Genomic DNA, 23,786 nt, shown 5'->3' on the forward strand with positions numbered 1-23,786 from the left:
TGTGTTTTCCTGTTTTTCTATAAGGACTTCTACCTGTTTGGTTGTGTTTTCCTGTTTTTCTTTCAGGACTTGTAACTCTTTAGCAGTGTTCTCCTGTATTTCTTTAAGTGATTTATTAAAGTCCTTCTTTATGTCCTCTACCATCATCATGAGATATGCTTTTAAATCCAGGTCTACCTTTCAGGTGTGTTAGGGTGCCCTGGACTGGGGGAAGTGAGCGTTCTGGGTTCTGATGATGGTGAGTGGTTTTGGTTTCTGTTAGTAGGATTCTTACGTTTACCTTTCGCCATCTGGCAATCTTTGGAGTTAGTTTTTATAGTTGTCTTTGTTTAGAGATTGTTCCTCTGGTGATTTTGTAACCCTCTATCAGCAGACATGGGATACTAGCTCTCTCCTCTGAGTTTCAGTGGTCAGAGCAGTCTCTGCAGGCAAGCTCTCCTCTTTCAGGGAAGGTGCAGAGTTATCTGGTGTTTGGACCTCCCCCTGGCTGAAGATGAAGGCCCAAAACAGGATCTTTCCCAGAAGCTGTGTTGCTTTGGCCAGGAAGGTGGCCGGTTGTCTGGAGCCGAAAATGGTGCCGCCTCAGAAGCTCTATATTTAGATTTCTAACAAATACTTTCAATAAAATATTGTTCAGTGCCTTCAACTGAAAAAAATGCATGGTTATTCTAAATAATTTTGTATGGATCAGTTAAATGTCATTTAAATTTACTTACCACACAAGTTTGATTTGTGTACACATATTTTCTTCTCACTCAATGCTTATACAGGAAGTGTATCAGAATTCTCTGTATTTTTCAATTTTCTAACTTGGAACTAATTGAGTTGTAATTTTTATTAATTTTAATTATCTGTCATGAAATTTCTAACAAAATTTATATTTTTCAAACCATTTTATTTTCAATATTCAAATTCTTTAACACTGGAAATTAGGTTTTGATCTTCTTGAAAATTAAATGAGAACAGCTTTATCACCTCACAATTACATATATCAACAGTTGTGGACTTCATAAAGTAATACTTAATAGTATTTTAAAAATTATTGCCAGGTCTGGAAAGATGTTACAGGGACTAAGAACACTAATTGCTCTTCAGAAGGACCTGGGATTGTTTCCAAGCATCCATGTTTAAATCCAGTACCACAGATGGGCAATGAATATGTGGTACAGAGATCTACATGCAGACAAAACACCCCTATACATTAAAGAAGAAAAATAACAACTTCTATTTTCTTTGAGAACCTAGCAAATGGAGCAGATTTTCTTTTAGAATTGATAAAATGTCATTAGAGTAACAGAGCTGGTATTCTAAATAATATATCAGGCATAATTTCTATATAATAATGTACAAATTCTTCAATACAGTGTTTGATGCCTTTTTGATAACTGCATTAAACAATCATTTTCCAGCACCTGGATAGCACTAAAGTTCCTAAAATACCCTACATATGGCTCCTATTTTTTGTACATTTTTCATTTATAGTTAGTCCTTTACTATTTTGTATAGAGTTACTAATGAACCTCCTTGTTTATGTCTATTTTAGAGTTAAATCATCATTAAGGAAGTATATGTTAAGTTTATTTTTAATTGGATATTTTATTTATTTACATTTCAAATGTTATTCCCTTTCCCAGTTTCCCATCCTGAAACCCCCCTATCCTGTCCTCCCTCCTACTGCTTTTATGAGGCTGTTCCCCCACCCCCCACCAACTCCTGCCTCCTTGCCTTGGCATTCCTCTGCACTGGGGCATCAAGCCTTCCCAGGACCAAGGACCTCTCCTCCCATTGATGTCCTACAAGGCCATCCTCTGCTACATATGCAGCTGGAGCCATGGGTCCCTCCATGTGTACTCACTGGTTGTTGGTTTAGTCCCTGAGAGCTCTGGGGGGTAGGTTAGTTGATATTGTTTTTCTTCCTATGGGAAAGCAAATACCTTCAGCTCCTTCAGTCTTTTCTCTAACTCCTCCATTTGGGAACCCATGTTTTGTGCTCAGCTCAGTGATTGATAGCGAGCATCTGCCTCTTTGTCAGACTCCGGCAGAGCCTCTCAGAAGACAGCTATATCAATGTCTTGTGAGCAAGCATTTCTTGGCATCCACAATAGTGTCTGGTTTTGGTGTCTGTATACGGTATGGATCCCCAGGTGGGGCAGTCACTGGATGGCCTTTCCTTCAGTCTCTGCTCCACACTTTTTCTCCATATTTGCTCCCTTGAGTATTTTGTTACCCCTTCTAAGAAGGACTGAAGCATCCACATTTTGGTCTTCCTTCTTCTTGAGCTTCATGTGGTCTGAGAATTGTATGCTGTGTATTCTGAGCTTTTGAACTAATATCCACTTATTGGTGAGTGCATATCATGTGTGTTCTTTTGTGACTGGGTTACCTCACTCAGGATGATATTTTCTAATTCCATCCATTTGCCTAAGAATTTCATGAATTCGAATTCATTGTTTTTAATAACTAAGTAGTACCCCATTGTGTAAATGTACCACATTTTCTGTATCCATTCGTCTGTTGAGCGATATCTGGGTTCTTTCCAGCTCCTGGCTATTATAAATAAGGCTCCTATGAACAGAGTGGAGTATTTGTCCTTGTTATATGTTGGAACATCTTTTGGGTATATGCTTATAAGTGGTATAGCTGGGTCCTCAGGTAGTACTATGTCCAATTTTCTGAGGAACAGCCAGACTGATTTCCACAGTGGTTGTACAAGCTTGCAATCCCACCAGCAATGGAGGAGTGTTCCTCTTTCTCCACATTCTCACCATCATCTGCTGTTACCTGAATTTTTTATCTTAACCATTCTGACTGGAATCTCAGGGTTGTTTCGATTTGCATTTCTCTGATGACTAAGGATGTTGAACATTTCTTTAAGTGCTTCTCAGCCATTCGTTATTCCTCACTTGAGAATTCTTTATTTAGCTCTGCACCCCATTTTTAATAGGGTTATTTGGTTCTCTGGAGACTAACCTATTAAGTTCTTTATATATATTGGATATTAGCCCTCTATCAGATGTAGGGTTCGTAAAGATCTTTTCCCAATCTGTTGGTTGCCTTTTTGTTCTATTGACAGTGTCCTTTGCCTCACAGAAGCTTTGCAGTTTTATGAGGTCCCATTTGTCAATTGTTGATCTTAGAGCATAAGCCATTGGTGGTCTGTTCAGGAAATTTAGCCCTGTGTCCATGTGTTTGAGGCTCTTCCCCACTTTCTCTTCTATTAGTTTCAGTGTATCTGGTTTTATATGCAGGTTCTTGATCCACTTGGACGTGAGATTTGTATAAGAAGTTAAGAATGGATCAAGCATTCTTCTACCTACTGACCTCCAATTGAACCAGCACCATTTGTTGAAAATGCTGTCTTTTTTCCACTGGATGGTTTTAGCTCCTTTGTCAAAGATCAAGTGACCATAGGTGTTTCAGTTCATTTATTGGTATGTTAATTTTATAAGCAATAAGTATAGCTTATAATAACTGCTTGCACTAATTTCTACCCCCAACACAATAATCAATGAAGGTTTCAGTTGCTCCCCATCACAGCCAATACCTGGGATCATCAAACCATTCGATTATTGGGCATTTACCTCAGAGTTTGCAAACTTGTTCTGTGGATTAGACTTCTGTTGGTTATGTGGTTGTGAATTTGATTTAATGTGTTTAAAACTGGAATGTTTTCAAAATGTATTCAATAACTTCCATTATATTGTCCAGAAAAAGGTATAAAACTTTATGTCTAGATTGACAGTGATTTATATTTACATAACATATGTGGCAGAATAAAAACAATTCTGAGTTTATAATATTTTTCTGATATTTATGGGGCAGAATTTTAGATTTTTCATGATATAACAGGCAGATGGAACCTATTGTTATTGACCCTTAAGACAACTGCTTGGTAATAACTAGAGGCTGTCTGTATTTACCCTACTGTAGAAACCAGACATATATTACAGTATTTAGAAAAATGTGTCTATGCCAAAATTACTAATAGCTTAATGATCAGAACTCAATGCTGACCACATTATCTAAAGCATCTCAGGGTGTCAATTTACTAAATTTTGCAAGGGAAAGGAGGCTTTTCACCATGGTTATCTTCAATAATCCTAAATACAGACTTTATTATTACTCAGGTATACAGTATTCAAGTATAATAATATAAAACTCAATGTTATGAAATTGCACAAAACCTCATACCAGACATAACATCAGTTTAATGTGATAGTGTGATACCTTTGGTGTCAACAAATTTGGTGTCAACAAATTACACAAGAGAAGAAGACAATACATTTAAATGATCTTATTCTTAATACAATAATGGCAATCATGAGATTTGTGGTGGGACGGGCTTCAACACAGCCAAAGGAAAATTATCTTCCAAAACATATAAAGCAATAAGGACATAAAATGAGGACTCTGTAAAGCTGGTATCTGATATGATTACAAGCAAACCTGAAATTTCCCTCAAGTACATTCTTTATGTTGCTGTTCAGAATTATAAAAGTATTAAAATAAAGCATTACAATAGGAAATTTCCTTTATCCATCTTAGCATTTAAGGTTGAAGTAATAGCTCACAGGGGAATAATCTCAAAATGCCTGATTTTCTACAGATGAAAATTCAGAAAACATGTCAAGTGCTCCATTCAAAATCTCATTAGCATAATTTCACTTAATGGAAATCTTGCAAGTTTAAAATTCAGAGAATGAGTAACATTGGTCCTAGTTATCTAAATGATATACCCTGTGGACAGACAGACTGACTAACTAACTGGAGACTGTTAGAGGGTCCAGCTCAAAAGCTGCTTCTGAATCTACTAAAATAGAGAGAAATCCTAAAACAAGCATCAGATATTCCAGGAGGTATTTCTTTAAAACTTGGACAAATCACACTCTGGTTTATATATGCTTTTACCAAAATGCTCTACTGAAAAGCCAATATATTTATATTTTCTTTGCAAAATATAAAATCCAATGAATTATTATAATAAAAATTTTACTTCTCAGCTTGTTTGTATCCTTGAGGGTGTTTTTCCCAGTGTACAATTTTACATTTGGTAGAAAAATTTAAACAGCGTGAAATGATACTTATATCTGAGAAGATGTGAGCAGAGGATGAATAGAGAAGAGAAACACTAAAACAAACACTAAAAGGAACACATGAAAATTAATGGATTTTTGTTTCCTGCCAAGAACAATTTTAAAAAGAATAATATAAAGTGTTTTACTTAGCAAGTTATTTAGAGTTATTTAAAGATTAAATAAGCTAATTACATTGGAAATGGTTAAAGCAAGAAGTGTTATATGTGTTCAGAAAACACATAAATTTTATAGGAGAGAAAACATTTAAATATTGCAAATAAATACCCAGATATGTTGACTAAATGCATTAAAATGGTGAAACACTTGTGTGGATATGACATGTTTCTGCTGAATTGATACCATGATAAGGCAGAAAGCACAAATCAAAGAAATATAAAAAACAAAAACAAAAGCAAAAACAAAGCTAATTGGTAAAAAACTAGCAGCCATATATATAGATACATATATATACACATATATATGTATATACATACACACACACACACACACACATATATATATATATATATATATATATATATACACGCACATACACACACACACACACACATTCTAACAGAGTAAATGGAAAACTAAATCTTATATTCTTCCCTAGAGAAATGAAATGTATAATCCACAGCTAAGCTTATTATCTCTAGCATCTGCACATAGCAGGGTCTCAAGATGTTTATAATAGGAGTCAGTGTAAAATAGTTCTCATGGTAGGATTCCACTATTCTTTAAAGTGGGGAAACTGACTCCTTGAGAAATAGGAGAATCAGCAATCCAAGGGCACTTGGAACTTCTCTACAGAAACATCCTAATGACTTGGGTGGGGGAAGGAGAAAGTTAATGAGAATAACTCTAAGCCAGGGTAGTCAGTTCATGTTGTTGGAAAATTTTTAGCTACAACTCAATCTGGTCATAAATATAGAAAACTCAAGCATGAGAGATGATATAGAACCAAAGTGATGAGGTGTATGTATCAGTCTGGAATACTACTCAGCTATTAAAAACAATGAATTTATGAAATTCTTGGGCAAATGGATGTATCTAGGGGATATCATCCTGAGTGAGGTAACCCAGTCACAAAAGAAGTCACTTGGTATATACTCACTGATAAGTGGATATTATCCCAGAAACTTAGAATACCCAAGATACAATTTGCAAAACACAAGAAAATCAAGAAGAACAAGACCAACATGTGGAGACTTCATTCCTCCTTAGAATAGGGAACAAAACACCCATGTAAGGAGTTGCAGAGAAAAAGTTTTGAGCTAAGATGAAAGGATAGACCATCAGGAGACGACCACTCAGGGATCCATCCCATACTCAGCCACCAAACCCAGACACTATTGCACATGCCAGCAAGATTTTGCTGAAGGGACCCTGATATAGCTGTCTCATGTGAAGCTATGCCAGTGCCTGGCAAATACAGAAGTGGATGCTCACAGTCACCTATTGGATGGAACACAGGGCCCCCAATGGAGGAGCTAGAGAAAGTATCCAAGGAGCTGAAAGGGTCTACAACCCTATAGGTGGAACAACAATATGAACTAAGCAGTACCCCTTGAGCTTGTGTCTCTAGCTGCATATGTATCAGAAGATGGCCTAGTCGACCATCAGTGGGAAGAGAGGCTCCTTGGTCTTGCAAACGTTATATGCCTCAGTACAGGGGAACGCCAGGGCCAAGAAGTGGGAATGAGTGGGTAGGGGAGCAGGGCAGTGGGGAGGGTACAGGGGACTTTTGGGATAGCATTTGAAATATAAATGAAGAAAATATCTAATAAAAAATTGAAGAAGAAAAAAGAAAGGTGTGGATGGTGGATGATGCGAGTACCCTTAACCTTCTGGCAATAAATCCAGGAATGTGAAATTAGGGTTAAACCTTGGATTTAAAGTACAGCAGTACTGTAGAGTCTAAGATAGAGTTAAAAAAAAAATAAAGCAAACAAAAAAAAAATAAAAGCCAGTCTTGATAGGAGGAAAGACAGGGACATTTTAATCATCCAAGATGAGAGGAAGAAAGATTGTGAGAGCCAGAGGTCTAGGAAGTCTGTTGAGATTCCTACAAATAAGAAGGTAGTTACACCCATGATACCACAACAATGGCAACTGCCTGAACAAGACTAAACATTGATAAAGATAATAGACATGCCAACATGGGAGAGGAAATTTCAGGGCGCCCTACTCCTGGAAAATGAGCTTCAGGCAATAAATAAACTAGTGTAAAGAGAAATCATAAGCCTTATAAGTGAAAGTTAAAATCCTTAAGAAAACACTTTCCTTTTTTTATATTGGTTGTAATTTTTTTGCATTTTTGTTAGGTATTTAGCTCATTTACATTTCCAATGCTATCCCAAAAGTCCCCCATACCCACCCACCCCCACTCCCCTACCCACCCACTCCCCCTTTTTGGCCCTGGCGTTCCCCTGTATTGGGGCATATAAAGTTTGCGTGTCCAATGGGCCTCTCTTTCCAGTGATGGCCGACTAGGCCATCTTTTGATACATATGCAGCTAGAGTCAAGAGCTCCGGGGTACTGGTTAGTTCATAATGTTGTTCCACCTATAGGGTTGCAGATCCCTTTAGCTCCTTGGATACTTTCTCTAGCTCCTCCATTGGGAGCCCTGTGATCCATCCATTAGCTGACTGTGAGCATCCACTTCTGTGTTTGCTAGGCCCTGGCATAGTCTCACAAGAGACAGCTACATCTGGGTCCTTTTGATAAAATCTTGCTAGTGTATGCAATGGTGTCAGCGTTTGGAAGCTGATTATGGGGTGGATCCCTGGATATGGCAGTCTCTACATGGTCCATCCTTTCGTCTCAGCTCCAAACTTTGTCTCTGTAACTCCTTCCATGGGTGAAGAAAACACTTTCCTATTTATTTTCTTTGAAGAGTACTAGGCCTAAGTTTTCCCCTCCTGTTGTCATTCTCCAGGGACATTGTGAATCTCATCGCCATTGCCCTTAGAACTTTCTGAAGAGCTTTTTTCTGCTTTTCGTGTGTTCTTTAGATATCAAATTGTTATTATTAACCTATCTTCAATTCTTAAATGGTGCATAAAGATATATAAAACATATGAATTATAACATAATATATTCATTCATATATATATATACTATCTAATGTTTAATCAAGGTTAAATATTTACCTTTGAAAGCATAACTCATTTGACAAAACACTAAAATCATCTCTTCCAGGTTTTTTTTTAAATCATGGCATCTTATTGTCATTTATATTTCCACTACTATGTGTTTGAAAATAAAACTTCTTGTTCATGTCTTCCTATCAATTGGTACTCATTGAAAACCAGAATAAAGAACTTGAGCTAATGAGTAGCTTCATATTAACATACCAACCCTCAGAAAGGAGAGTCATATATTATCTTGACACTTGAGGTATCTGATTTTGGTAAAGAACTCAAACACTTTAGATCTTGTGTAAATATACTATTGTATCTTTTAAGCTCCTCAATTAAACATCTACATCTAAATTTTGGGGCTATATGTCTATAAATTGGCCTTTGAATATTGAGTATTTGAATGGCATAAAATCACTTCAATCAGTTTAATTTTTCACTGTGAGTATAAGTATGGGACAGAGTGCAAAAAATCTTTCTATGATGTTCAATTGCTTCTATTTAATTTCATGATTATTTTTTAAATTATTATTTATGGGTATGTTTATATATGCTGTACATGTGGATGTTCAAAGATGCCTCCCCAGAATAGTGTTCTTGATGATTACCATGTGTTGTTGGTGTTAGAATCTAAATTTCCAGGGATGGTGAGATGTCTCAGCGAGTAAGTGCAGTGACTGCTCTTCTGAAGGTCCTGAGTTCAAATCCCAGCAACCACATGGTGGATCAAAACCACCCGTAATGAGATCTGACTTCTGGTGTGTCTGAAGACGTATAATGATAAATAATAAATCTTTGGGCCAGAGCAAGCAGGGACTGAGCAATCAGAGTTGATCGAAGCAAGCAGGGCCAACTGGAGAGAGCAGAGGCCCTAAAAATTCAATTCCAACAACCACATTAAGCCTCACAATGGACACAACTACAGTGTACACACATACATAAAATAATTAAATAAATCTTAAAAAAAGAAAAAAATAAAATCTAAATTTCCATATTCTGCAAAATCTAAGATCTGTGATACTAAATGATTCTGGACAATACTGATCATTTTATTTATGATCTACATATTCTTAGCATATTTATCATGTTTCATAGTGTAGTTAATCATGAAAGTACATATATGTTATGTACTGTGATTGTTATTCTACTAACACCTGTCTTTAAACAATAATTTTCATTTTTTTACCAATAATTTTCTTATGTTGTATTTTTTTTAATTAGGTATTTTCCTCATTCACATTTCCAATGCTATTCCAAAAGTTCCCCATACCCTGCTCCCCCCCCCACTCCCCTACCTACCCACTCCCACCTTTTGGCCCTGGCATTCCCCTGTACTGGGGCATATAAAGTTTGCATGTCCAATGGGCCTCTATTTCCAGTGATGGCCGACTAGGCCATCTTTTGATACATATGCAGCTAGAGTCAAGAGCTCCGGGGTACTGGTTAGTTCATAATGTTGTTCTACCTATAGGGTTGCAGATCCCTTTAGCTCCTTGGGTACTTTCTCTAGCTCCTCCATTGGGGGCCCTGTGATCCATCCAATAGCTGACTGTGAGCATCCACTTATGTGTTGTATTTTTAATTACCACGGTTTTGAGTGTAAGTCAAACATTCCATACCTAGCATCATTTTGTCTTTCTCTTCACCATGTAAGTGAACCAGAGGTTTACTTATCTCCAGACTGACATAGTCATGCATATTTTCTCTTATATTTCATCTGGGAAGGCTGGACTTCCATACAGGATGGTAGTCATCAGAATTTCTTGTTATAACTGGCTTCATAGAAGTATACAACAGAGGTGACAGGAAGACGAGAGTTATACAACATCACTGATGACACTTGGTATTAGTCAGACTCAATAAAGGGGTTGCCTTCTCTAAATGAATGAAGATAAATGATTTATAAGGAGTTCTAATGTTGTATTAGTCAGGGATTTCTAGAGTTACAGAACTTATGGAATATCTCGTTATATTAAAGGAAATTATTGGAATGACTTACAGTCTGGAGTCTTAACTAACCCATTAGTGGGCACTTTGAATGGAAATCCAAGAATCTAGTAATTGCTCACTCCCACAAGGCTAGGTGTTTCAGCTGGTCTTCTGTACGAACAGGAATCCTGAAGAAGTAGGTTCCAACAGATGTGCTGGGAAGTAAACACAAACAGGCAGTGGAAAAGGAAGCCTTCATTATGTAGGCCTCTACCAGAGCATATGGCCCAGATTAAAGGTGTGTACCACCATGTCTGAACTTAAGCTATTCTTTACTTGGAATTTGCTCTGTCTCGTGCTCTTCTTGAACTCAGAGATCTGCTCGCCTCTGTCTCCTGTCATTAAATGTGTATACCCACCTTGCCAGGGCCTAAGGTTTTCGTAGTTACTATGTCAAGATCCAGATCACAAGCCTCAAGATCTGCAATACAGGTGTGCCCTACATTTCTGGATTGTAGTTCATTCTAGATGGGGTCAAGTTAACAACTAGGAATAGTGATCATAGAGGTATAAGTCAGATTTTAACTATGGTATACATGGGAAGAAAGTACATACAATCATAAATAAGATAACAAAGAACAAACTTCAAAGGAACATTACAAAATATAATTTACCTATCAAAAAGATCTTTAAAATGTCACCAATGAGAAAGTTTATGAGACCAGGAAAAAAAAAGGAACATTTTTAAATACATCGTCCATCTTCTTCATTCATTTTATTATTTCCGCATTTATTCATTCATGACACAAATATGTGGTAATGTCCTCTCTTAAGCCTCTAGGCTTTTATTAAACAAAGTAACTGTAACCACGAAGAGGCAAATATTTCATTCTTTGCTTCATGATGTTTACAATTTAATAGCACAAATTATACCCTTAAAAAAAAAAACCAATTGACTATAACCCTGGTAATAAAGACACCAACAATGTTTACATAATTCGTAAGTGAAAAAAAAAAACTATATGTAACAAAGATTAATGTAACATAAAATAATTAAATAAAGTGCATAGATGCATTCAGTTATTTAATCAAATAAGCTTAATTTAGGGCTTTGTTGTATCCCTAGGTTCATTCTAAATCATTAGGCCAATGCATAAACCATGTTCTAACAAAAACAGATGGTCCCCAGCACACAGGGCCACTCCATCTGCTCTGTAGTTCCACATGGGAATGGCTTCCTTTTGCTTACCAGCCCATCCCTGGTTCCAAGAAAACATGAGCCTCTTAAGGTCGAAAATCTAGTGGCTTGCAAGTCAGCTGGCAGTGTTTCTGCATTTTTAAGCAAGCTTGGATATCGTGGGGAGCTTAGTGTTCACTCTGAAACTGACCCTTCTGAGCCAAGTTCAGAGCAGTGCGAGTTATCAAAGCTGACAGGCTTTTGGCAAGTTGTTGAAGACTTTCAGGCCAGGATCCTTTCCAAACTCAGATGGGAACAATTAGGATAAATAATAGTTCTTGAAATGGCTAGTTCTTACTATGCCTTTTAAATGTATTTAGTGTGCAATAATGGAATTTATAGCTTATCTATAGCACACTATCTATTCAAAAGAAAACAGGATCTAATTGAAAGGTGAGACAGCCTTGAGAATTGCTAACCAAGAGTTGGGACAAAAATAACAAAGAGGTATTTTAAAAACCCTTACTTTTAAGATTTTATAAGACATAACTAAGTAATATACTATATATATACACATATATATCCTTTATATAAGTAATATACTATATATATATATATATATATATATGTATCCCCTAAACTTGTACCCCAACACCAAAAGCAATATTTAGGAAACCTTGTTCAAACATACTACATAGACAAAACACATACAGACACACAATTAAGGGATTATGACTACCCCTGCCCCAATAATCAAAGCTTTTGTTAGTATGCAATACAGACTTCTAAAGCTAGGAAAATATTGAGGATACACACATGATATTGGTATGCAACAAATTCAAGACACAGAATGGATGCAAACAAGAGAGCAACAGGAGATGCAAACCTTCTATATCAAGAATAACTCACTTGGTGTTGCTAATCTCTTGACTTCCTGCAGACTTGCTTTTGCTTTTCTTGGTTGTTTTACTTTATCTGTCCTAAGGGCAGAGAAATACAACGATCTCATGGTTGACATTCCAAACTTGGCCTATTAAAAAAATAAGGCTTTGACCCAATTAGTTGCAAGTAGAGTCATTAAACTATCGTAACACCTCTTCAGTGATTTTGTCAGCTTGGTGTTCTCGAACTTTTAACAAGAAAGATTATTGTTTATAATTATGCCTGAATTTTTAAGCTGGGTTAAAATGTTATTTATTTAAAGTTATAAGTACAGCTATATTTTCTACATATTAATAATTAGTTTTTGTGTGGTTTTTGCAGATATATTTTATCCATCATATGAATATCTTTATTGGTATAAAATGATAGTAAAAAATGTTTGAAGAGTATAGGGAAGTGATTTGTATTTCATATATACAAAGAGCTTCTTGATGACATGTAAGTGATCTGGTTGTGATATCAGTCACCCTATTGATTGTCACGGTTAAGTCTGTTGATATGTTTAGATAAGTGGTAGACCCTTCTCTTATTGCTCCATGCCTACCCTCTCAATGCACAAGCTTTGTTGAAGAATATCTTCTTATCTGAGCAGAGGACAATTCGATTCTTTAGAGTGAGAGTAGCTTTAAAATAATTCAATGTACAAAGCGATTAGGCATGTATAGAATGCATTTCATTATTTTTCAATACAAAGAATCTAAATATGGTGATTCTTTAGTCCATAAATCTTTTAAGACAAAAAATCACACTAAATGCTTTAATTACTTTGCAGAACAATTTTCCCCACAGATTTATAAGCAAATTAAGGCTAACAAAACAGATAAATGTCAACGTTTAGATTTCAAATATGTTAACACTGTTTGAAATATAGAAAATACAAAAGCAGCAAAGCTAGGTTGTCATGTGAAGTTAAGAAACTTAATGAGGAGGTGAGAAACTTAATGAGGGAAAATAACAAGCAACCATACAAAATAGCTAATTTACACAGTGAGTGGTCTTAACCAACTGTTGTCAGAGCATGAAGAAGGAAGGGTTGATCTTGGGTTATGTTTATAACATTTTTTTCTTTATATTTCCAATCTGAAAACAGACTAAATGTCTATAAACAACTGCTTAGAGAAGAAAATCATGCTATTTTCATAAAATGAAATATTATTTAAATGGTAACAACTGATTACATATACAGCTATTATGGTTAAATTATGAAACACTATGACAAACAAACCATAAAATAGACAAATTGAATTACTAATTATGTATAAACTACTACAGAAGAAAAATGAATCTTTCAAAAATTAAATATCAAAGCCATATGAAAATATGCACAATATTTATTTTGTTTTTAATTGTCAAAACAACCACGTGTTCCTTCAGTGAGTGAATGGCTAATTAAATGATTCTATGGCTGTGTGACTGAATAGTATTCAATGCTAAATGTATGAAGTATCCATCACAAAATACAGGAAATATAAATACAGATGACTAATCAAAAGAGACCCTATTCTACACTATTTTATCTGTGCAGCATTCTGGAACAAATGAAGTGTGAAGACAATAAAATATCATTAGTTGTTTGCAGAGAGGAAGGCAAAAGAATAAATACATTGGAAACAGAAGATTTATACAACATCAAAGCTAATCTATTTGCTGCAAAGGTGTTGAGACTCACACATATGTTCAAACATGTAGTATAAAATATCAAAAGTAAGCCCTGTTGTACACTACTGTCCAAGTCATGATGAAGTGTCAACTCTGTTCACTCAACATAACAAATGGAATACAATAGTCAAGAATGCTAAGAATGGGAGAAAATCTTCAAGCTTGGAGGCAGTACCTGTAAGTACATATATTTCTTTTGGGTTTTGATGTGAACTTAATATCACCTTAAAACATAGTATATTTAACCAAATATATCACATCAAGTTTGTTTGACCCACAACATTGTTCATTTTTGCAAAGCATTATGAATTTGGAATTATAGAAATATTTTATAACATTAATGGTTACGAGTGATTTATTTTTCAAAATGTATGCAAGTATATAGGGATGAAGATTAGTATAAATAAATTATATCTGACTAAAGTTAATTGCAAGTGATTTTTAAATGCATTTCAATAGCAGCATTAGGTAGACTTGGTTTAAGGAAGCTTTTTATTTTCAATAAATCTCACTTACTTATTCCTGCTACTCTTTGTTGAGAAGTTGAAGCCTTTTTCAGAATGTCTTAGCCTTCTATCTGTGTCTTCAATTATTTTCCCTTTGATTTTCTTCCAGTGTTATTACAGCTTTGGGTCATATGCTGATGTCTCTGACTCATTTAAATGTCTTTTAGAGCAGTGTAAGAGACAAGAATCAACATTTATTCTTCTGCACGTGACTTTCCAGTTTTCCAAACACTGAACTTTCACCACTGCATTATTTTGGTACCATTATCAAAAATGAGAGTTGTTATAATTTCATGTATTTAATTAGGGCTACTCTATTCAGTTTAATTGATAATAGCATTATCATAATGTTACTGTTGCCCTGATTAGCCACCATGTTAAGACTCCATTCAAGAAGACAGCACACACATTATCTGCAGAACATGGAGAAATCAATTTCAAACTGACCAGGAAAGTCCTCGATGGTGGCTAGCTTTCATAGTGCCTAAGGTGCTATTCATGATGCTAAGGAAGAGACAACATCAATCACCTTCCACAACACTGGATCATGCAGGCTAAACTACAATCTGTGAAGTAAAGTGTGGGCCCGATAGTGTGGCACAGTTAGCTTGACTTTGATGTATAAGTTGTTGATAAACACATAGAAATTTTAGTAGCTGAATCCTTAGAACTTCAAAGTTGTTCATTTTAAATATCAGGCCTAGAATATGAGTTACAGTATTAAAGTATATACTTAGCCCTCTTTGTTACTGATTTTGCCTATTTCCACTGTGATTCTTTTCTTTGAGTGTTTAATATAGCCCTTGGAAGCTATTTTCCAAGTGTCAGGATCAAACATTTTGTTCTGCTTTGATGTTAGCACATGCTCACACTCTTCTGTAACATTAGTTACATGACTAGCTCTTGAGTAAAGTTGGCTTAAGGTTTTAACTTTTTTTGTCATTAATTTATCTATCCACTTTATATCCTTGATCAAAGGCCCCCTCCCTCCTCTCCTCCAGGTCACCCTCCCACCACCCTTCTCCCATTCTCTCCTCCCCTTCTCTGAGAAGGGTAACCCCCACCCCTGGTACCAATCCATTGCTGCACAAGTCTCATCAGTCTCTAAGTGAGGCCAGACAAAGCAGTTCAGCTAGAAAAAAAAGAGACCCAAAAGCAGGCAAGAGAGACAGACCCCACTCCAACTGTTGGCGGACCCACATGAAGATCAAGCTGTACATGTACACATATCAGCAGGGGGCCTAGGTTTAGACTCTGTGAACCTCATGGGCCCAGGTCACTTGGCTCTGTAGGTCTTCTTCTGGTGTCCTTGACCCCTTAGGATCCCTGAATCATCCTCCCAACTCTTCCACAAGACTCCCTGAGCTCTGCCTATTGTTTGGCTGTTGCTGATAGTTTCCATCAGCCTCAGGATGTAGCCTCTCAGATGACAGTGGTGCTAGGCTCCACTGTAGCATAGTAGAGTAACTGTAAGCATAGTAGAGTGTCATTAATAATATCCTAGTTTGAGTCTCTCCCATGGGGTGGGTCTCAAGTTGGGCCAGTCATTGGTTGTCCATTCTCTCAATCTTTGTTTCATTTTTATCCCTAGAGGAAAAGTTTTGGGTTGAAGATTTTACAGGTAGAATATTATCCCTGTTCCTCCACTGGAAGTACTGCCTGGCTACAGGAGGTGGCTATTTCAGGTTCCATATCTCCCTACTTCTAGGAGTTTCAACTAGGGTCACCGCTATGTCCTCCTAGGAGCCTGCCCTATCCCAGGTCTCCAGCTTGTCCCAGAGATGTCCAGCCCACTGATTTCCCATCTATCTCCCAGCCCTCTCAACCACTTCCGTGTTCTCTATACCTGATTTCCCACCCCATTTTGCCTCCCTACCTCTCACATGCTCTCCTACCCAATCCAGTATATTGTCACTTATGAGTATTAGCCATAAACTACAAAATAACTATGCTACAATCCAAAGAACCAAAGAAGCTAAATAACAAGGAGGGCTCAAGGGAGGATGTTTGAATCTCACTCAGAAAGGAAAATAAAATAGACACGGGAAGTGGATAAAACAGTTAATTTCTAATAACTGTCACATAAAAAGGCCTACGTTCATGTCAAAGGTAGATGTCCTTTGAGATCTCTTTGTGGTACCAAACTGAGAGCAGACCAAAGAATATATGGACAGTAACATTCTGTTCCCCTCTGTTATGTCCCTTAATATCTCTATGTGACACATAAAAAATTTGGAGGAAGATGGGTTATAGTTGTACAGAGTATGGTGTGTGTGTGTGTGTGTGTGTGTGTGTGTGTGTGTGTGTGTGTGTGTTTACGAATCTCTATGTCTGTATATGTGAGTGTGTGTTTGTGTGTGTGTGAGTGTGTGTCTGTGTGTTTGTATATATTAGCATGTCTCCATATGTGTGCACATATCTGTGTGGGTATACACACACACACATATGCACACATACACACGCCTGCACCTTCATGTATAAGCAAGAGATGGATGCCTGATATCTTTGTTTCTCTCTTTTGAGACAAATGCTCTCACAAGCCCCAGGGACCCTTCTGTTCTGGTACTTAACCAATAGAACTAGCTTTGTATACGGGTTGTGGAAATCAAACACAAATCTTTATGCTTGCCTGCTAAACATCTTCCTCTAAACCATCTTCCCAACCCTCCACCTCCAGTGCTATACTGTTCTGGTTTCATTATTTTGTATGGAAAAAAAGATCCATATTTTTATTTAGGTTTAGAAATGTAAATGTAAAGAAGTGGTGATAATTATACAATTATCATAGCAGTGACATCATTTGTATCTGGCTGGAAATTCATCATAATTACTAAGAATCCAGTGTGCAAATATTGACATTACTAACTGTGGAAGCTGCAACGTGGTTTCAAATTTGTAGGCTCATTTTTAGGATTGTTTCATTTCCTACTGTTAGAACAGTGCATAATTCCATTGCACACGGAAATGGCAGAATCCTACCGAGAGTTGCAGCATTTGGAGAGAGCTACTGTTTTCATTGATAACTTGCTAAATGCTAATAATCAATTTAATACTTTTGATATCCAGAGATCATAGAATATTACCTTGAAAATACATCTAGTACTATGCTTTTAATTTTACAAATATATCTAATAAATACAGTGTGTCTTACCATAAAATAATGATATATCAGTGTTACAAAATCAAATGTATTCTAAAACCATCTGGACCAATGTCATAAGCAATATCTGTAATAATTTTTATAGTATAGAATTATATCTGAATTAATATTAATCACTAAAGTAATCAATCTGTCATTGTCTTGAGAAAGGCACTCTGAATTACATGGAACCATATTAAAATCATTTGAATTTGGTTCATTTAAAAAATAATCAGTACACAGCATTGATTTTTAACTATGCCGATATCTGATTATATATCAGAAGTCTTCCAAATATCAATGGTTTTTCAGAGTCTTATTAAAAATATCATTTTCATTTTGCTCTATACACCATAAAGTACATGCAAAGGAATCTTGCTTCTTTGATTTAAATCATACCCTAGCAAAGGGAGCTTCCAGGTTATTGTTCTTATGGGATTCCTGAGTTTGCAAATGACTGGATCTCTGTGCTATGAATCTGTTTCTCATGCCTTTTCTTGGAGTCTTTTCCTTTGCTTGCTTGTTTTTATTTTCCTATTCCAATGTGTTAGTTTTTATTCTACCTTATATCATATTTTATTATTATTCCTTATATTTTTTTAATTGCAACAGAAAGGAGGTAGATCCAGATGTGAGGGGATGATGTGAGCTAGGAGAAGTAGAGGAAGGGAAAACATAACCAGGATTTATTACTTAAGAAGTCTATTTTCAATAAAAGGAAAACCAAAAGAAAAATGAAGCAAATAAATTCCACCCTCGTTTTTCCGCTAGAGAATTTTAAGCACACATACTGACATACACTGATAATCCAAAATCAGTCATAACAGTGATATGCCTCATGTATCAGGTGCACAGATGTTCACAAGATCTGCTCAGGCTTGTATAACTATTGATAATTTGCTGATATGGCTATCAATTGTCCCCGAAGATCATGTGTCAGTGGTTTGGCGTTTCCCTGTTGATATTATAAGGTGACTGGACCACATTAGTCTGGTCAAAGCTGAGTGGACTCTAAGTCGCTTGGCAAGTTAGAGGTAGGAGGAGGTCTCCCATCAAAGGGAAGATATTCCTGTCTTTGTTCTCTGCAGCCCTGGGGTAGGCAATCATCTCTGCAGTAAATTCTTGTTGTCATCCTTCTCTAATTACACTGGCCTGAAAGTAATCAAGCCAACTGACCACAGGCTGGAACTTCTGAAAGTACGGGCTGAAATAAATCTTTTTCCTTAAATTGATGTCAGGTATTTGGTCAGAAGTACAGAAAGGAATGTGGTCCCTCTCTAATCTATGGTCCTTGTGTTTCTTCTCAGTTCTGCCAATCCTTAATAACTGTTGCTAAGACAGCCATTCGTATCTTGTTCTGTTTTAAAACAATGATTAAAGTTCATCAGCCTAAACATTAGCTTAACAAGGATGACAATAACTGACATGCTAACATGAGGCCCAAACCTATGTTATTCTTAACTAGAGGCCACTAAGGAATGTTGAGAGCAGGAGAAAGTCTTCCCAGGAAAAGCACAGCAATTGCTTATTCAGTACCAAGGGATCAGTCCTGAAAGCAGCCATACAAGTGACATTTTACATATTGAACAGGATATTATCTGTTCAATAATTGAACTAATTGCACTTAATTGTCCCTGCTGTGTTCCCTTTCTTACCCTTCTCCCTTGTGTTTGATCCACTCCAGTCTCCAAATCTCTCCATAACTATATACAGCCAGTTGAGTTCCTGACCAGTAGGGCTCCATTAAAAGGCCCCAATACTCACAGTATTGCCAAGGCTTTTTGGTGCTCTCCACAAATGGTTTGTAAGGCTCTACTGCTGAAGACAACATGGAGACGCTGAGCTGACACCAAACTAGAGCCTATTGACTACTGTTCATGGTACCAGAAAGTGCCAACTAAGTGACAAACTCTTAGAGCTACATTGATGACCTGCCTGGAAGATACTGCACTAGTGATATGCAAGTTGTGTGAGTCACCAACCATTTTCTTGTTGAAATTGAGGTCCATTCCAGGAGATGCAATCCATGCCAAATACTTCTCGGGTGACCAAGAACCTGAGAAGAGATAGACCATAGTTCTAAAGACACAAACTTTAGTTTTGGTAAAGAAAAAAAAAAAAAAAGAAAAGAGTAGCAATAAAAATGACTTCTAACACCACTCTGCTGTATCTACAGGTCAATGTCTCACTCAGCCATCATCAGAGAAGACTCCTCCTGAAGTAGACAGGAACAAATACAGAGAACTACAGCTAGACAATGTGCAAAGAGTGAGAGACCTGGGCATGCTCAATCCTAAGGGGGACCTCTCTGTCAGGACTCAGGAATCTATACTGAAAAGATACAACTGTCTGTAAACCCCAAGGGAATGGATGGTATAAAGAAATAAGTGTCTTCTAGACACAACAGAATCAGTGAACATATGAACTCACATAGATCATGCACAGGGACTACCCTAGGGTAAACTAAAAAATTGAGAAGGGAAATTTGATGTAAGTTCTCATCCCTAACCAAGAAGCTCTCTCCAACTGATGACCGCACACAGAGAGGAAATGAATATTCTCTTACAGATTCTCTTTTTTTTCCCATTTTTTATTAGATATTTTCTTCATTTACATTTCAAATGCTATATAAACCCATGCTTAAGAACAGGATACATACCAAGAGTAGATGGTTAACACAAAACAAACTCAATGGTACTTTGGGAAAGTTTTTGGCTTATGTTGCTTTGTTTGTGCAGTGGTTTTTGTACCTTAATGATCTTTTGTTTGTATACTGTGGTTTTCAATTTGTGGGTTTTTTTAAAATAGTTTTTGCATTGGTATGTGTGGCTGTATATGTAAGTATTTCTCCAGCTTTTTCTCAGCTGCCCTTTTTTTCTTGATTTTTTTTTCATTCTGTTTGTTTGTTTGAAGAGAGAAAGAGAGGAAGATAAAGAAAATATGAAGTTGAATGAGTGGGAGAAACTGGAAGGAGATAAAAGGAGAAGCAACTGTGAACAGAATATGAGACCCCAACCCCCACCCCAATACCTGGCCTAAGTGGGACCCACAGGGGCCAAGGGGACACAGGAACTCCTGCCCAACCAGAAATACATGTTCCTTTTGGTTCTCACCTGTGCCTGGGAGCAGATCCTAAAAAACGTATTTCTTATAAAACAGTTGTATGTAGAAGATTGTTAGGTAATTTTATAAATTCTATAAAGACTTCGGAGACTGAAGAAGACTATCCTTCATATATAAAAGTCATAAAGTAAAAAGCCTAGAAGCTTTCCAAAAGTAGCTATATGGTGGTGCAAAGTGTTTTCCTCTAACTTGAATTCATATACTCAGTCATTGAAGGAAATGTTTCACCCACAAGCTCATTAAATTTCTTTCTAAACATATAATTGTACTACACGAACTTTAATGAAAGTAAAACTCACATATCAAAGCAATGAATGGTAAGGAAAATAATTTCAAATGTTTGCTAATTAACATAGGCTAAGAAAAAAGCATGAAACAGTGTCATACACTTTGAGGGAGCTTCAAACAAGAGCCACCATTTATGACACTGGGCAGTTTAGATTACACTTTTCACCTTTTGACAGTTCACTCAAACTGGACCTTAATTTAACTGCCAAACTTAACACATCCAGCAAGAGAAAAATATTACTCTACTCTTGTACTACCCAATCCCCACGTGAGTTTTTATTTCTAAAGTAGCATTTTTAAGTGATTTACTCACCCCCATTGATTTTCAAATATTTGTTCCTTTTAGATTATAAGAAACAATCAGGCAGTGGAAATTTTTGCAAAACTCTTGGCTTTGGGCACCAACCTAATAGCAGATGTCCATTTCCTCACTGCAGATGAAACAAATGTTTCCCTTTGGATAGGTTTTCTTACTAAACAAACTTTAGACTATGTTTAGATTTGGGCTGTTGGGACATTATCAGGTTAAATAGATCCTTGGTAAAATACTCATTTTGCTGACTCAGAAACACATTAGTTATTGTGTGAACTTAATAACAATCATTATTGTTATTCTCTTTAAAAGGATTATATTCTCAGAGGTGGTACTTTTAAGGTTTGATTTTTTGGCTCCTACAGCAAATTTCAATGTTATAAGAGTTACTTAAACTATGCATAATGTTATCCTTGAGTCTGAATAGGTTTGGATCTTTTCAACTTTTTGGTGACAATCATGATCACATTTCACTTAATCCTTTTCAAAGAGTAGCCGAAGGCCCCAGGAGTCATAACTGTTACTTAACAGGAAATAAAACCAGTAAACTTTCTTGTGAGCATTCATACATATATTTTGGGCAACCTGCCCCTTCCAGACTTTCCTGTATAAAATGATGAGTTAGCATGGAATACTTTCCAAAGGCTCTCCAGCCTTAAATTTCTAGGACTCGGTGACCCCATGTTTGAAGGCTTCACTCAACCAAGTTAATTTAAGGCAGATGTACTCTATTCCAATACAATGCCAGTCAACAGCATCATTGAGAAGCCTCTAATAGGAAACTGTATGTTCTTGATGGTTCAATTATAGATTGATGTAAATGGAAGCAAAAATTGACTCTCACTGGATAGAGCTAGAGTTCTCCAGTCATCTCTTTTATCATCAAATTACCTCTAAGCATCGAGTTCCTAATTCAGTCTAGCCTACTATGACTGTTCTTTCTATCCTTGTTTCTATCTCATAATCCACTGTATGTGGCAGAGGGAAAGAGACTGAATTCAGGAAGGCACTGGTTCAATAAGCTCCATAGTCCCCATTCTCAGAAAGCCTGCAAATGTCTGGAAAGCACATGACAAAGAAGAGGTCAATGTGGTTAGAACACCAATATAAAATGACCTGTGACTAATCCTGCTCCTTTGCTTTTAATATGTTTTTTCCTACTTTATTTTTATTGATAAATCCCATAAGGGAACAATATTTTTAGCCACAAAGTAATAAAGTGAATTAAACCCAACTTTCCAATTCCTGTGACAAAGGATTAAATATGCAAACCTCTCTTGTCCTAAGACTCAGCTCTGGGCAATAAAAATTCAGAGAAAATCTGCCGGAGAATTTCCTGACTGATACAGGTTCCTTGACAAACAACCACAGCGACTGGTACCACTCCTTTCCTTTGCTTGCTTTGATTCTTAAAGTTGGACTACTACTGCACTATGATAAAGACCAAGAGCAACACACATATAAGGTAGTGTTGACTCATTGAGTGGCCTGATCAAAATCTTAAAATACCAGCAAAGGCTAGCCTCTGAGTGGGTGGTTATCTGATAGCAAATCAAGATGTCTATCTGCAGTGGATAAAACTGCTCTGCTACCTGGGTTTTCCCTTCAAAACTGAAATATGTATTCACATAAATCCTCAAAAGAGAATTGAGTTTCAATGCTTATCTCCTGAGCCGTCTCTCCAGCACCTAATAGCCTATTAGTACAAATAGCCACCTTGTCTTTCTTCTTTCTCTTTTTGTACTAATAGGCTATTAGGTGCTATGTCTCTCTGTCTGTATTTCTGTCTGTTTGTGTGTCTGTGTTTGTTCGTGTGTCCCTGTGTCCCTGTGTCCGTGTGTGTGTGTGTGTGTGTGTGTGTGTGTGTGTGTGTGTGTGTGTTTGTGTTCTAAGGTTTTCAATGGGATTCAGAGAAGATTCAGAGTAGAGAGACTAGATCGATGGTACAGGAATGGCTATAGTACAGACACACAGAGCTGTCCTCACTCATCCTCACATGAGACTTACGGGCCCCTATTTCATTGTGACACAATTTCATTGTGGATGTAGTGTTAACAAGGAAAAGGCAAATTGGTATGGGGAGACTTACTCACCACTGTTGGCATGTCTAGGTTGCCCTGGAGTTTTCTTGTGCAACATGAAAGCTGTGTTTTGTGTAGAAGCTGTGGTCCTGTGGGTAGTGTAATTATCAAAACCTTATGTGGTGTTAGCCTTCAAAAGCAGCACTTGCATTGCCACTATTGCAATCTGCGTGGTGGAGGAGGGCAGAATGCAGAAGAGTTCATCAAGGTCGTGGTTCTGTCAAGACCTATAAGTCCTTCTCGAGCATCAGTTCCCAGACAGACTGCTGTGCATTTGGGCTTCATCTCTATCTCTAGAATAGATGGTGCAAACTGACAACTTGCAAGATGAACCTGGCTCTTGATATGTTTTATTTGGCTCTTGGGCTGTTGAAAATATATTATTACAGCTGAGAACTTTCATACAAAAA

This window comes from Mus musculus, chromosome 16, assembly GCF_000001635.26.
Source record: "Mus musculus strain C57BL/6J chromosome 16, GRCm38.p6 C57BL/6J".
NCBI lineage: Eukaryota > Metazoa > Chordata > Mammalia > Rodentia > Muridae > Mus > Mus musculus.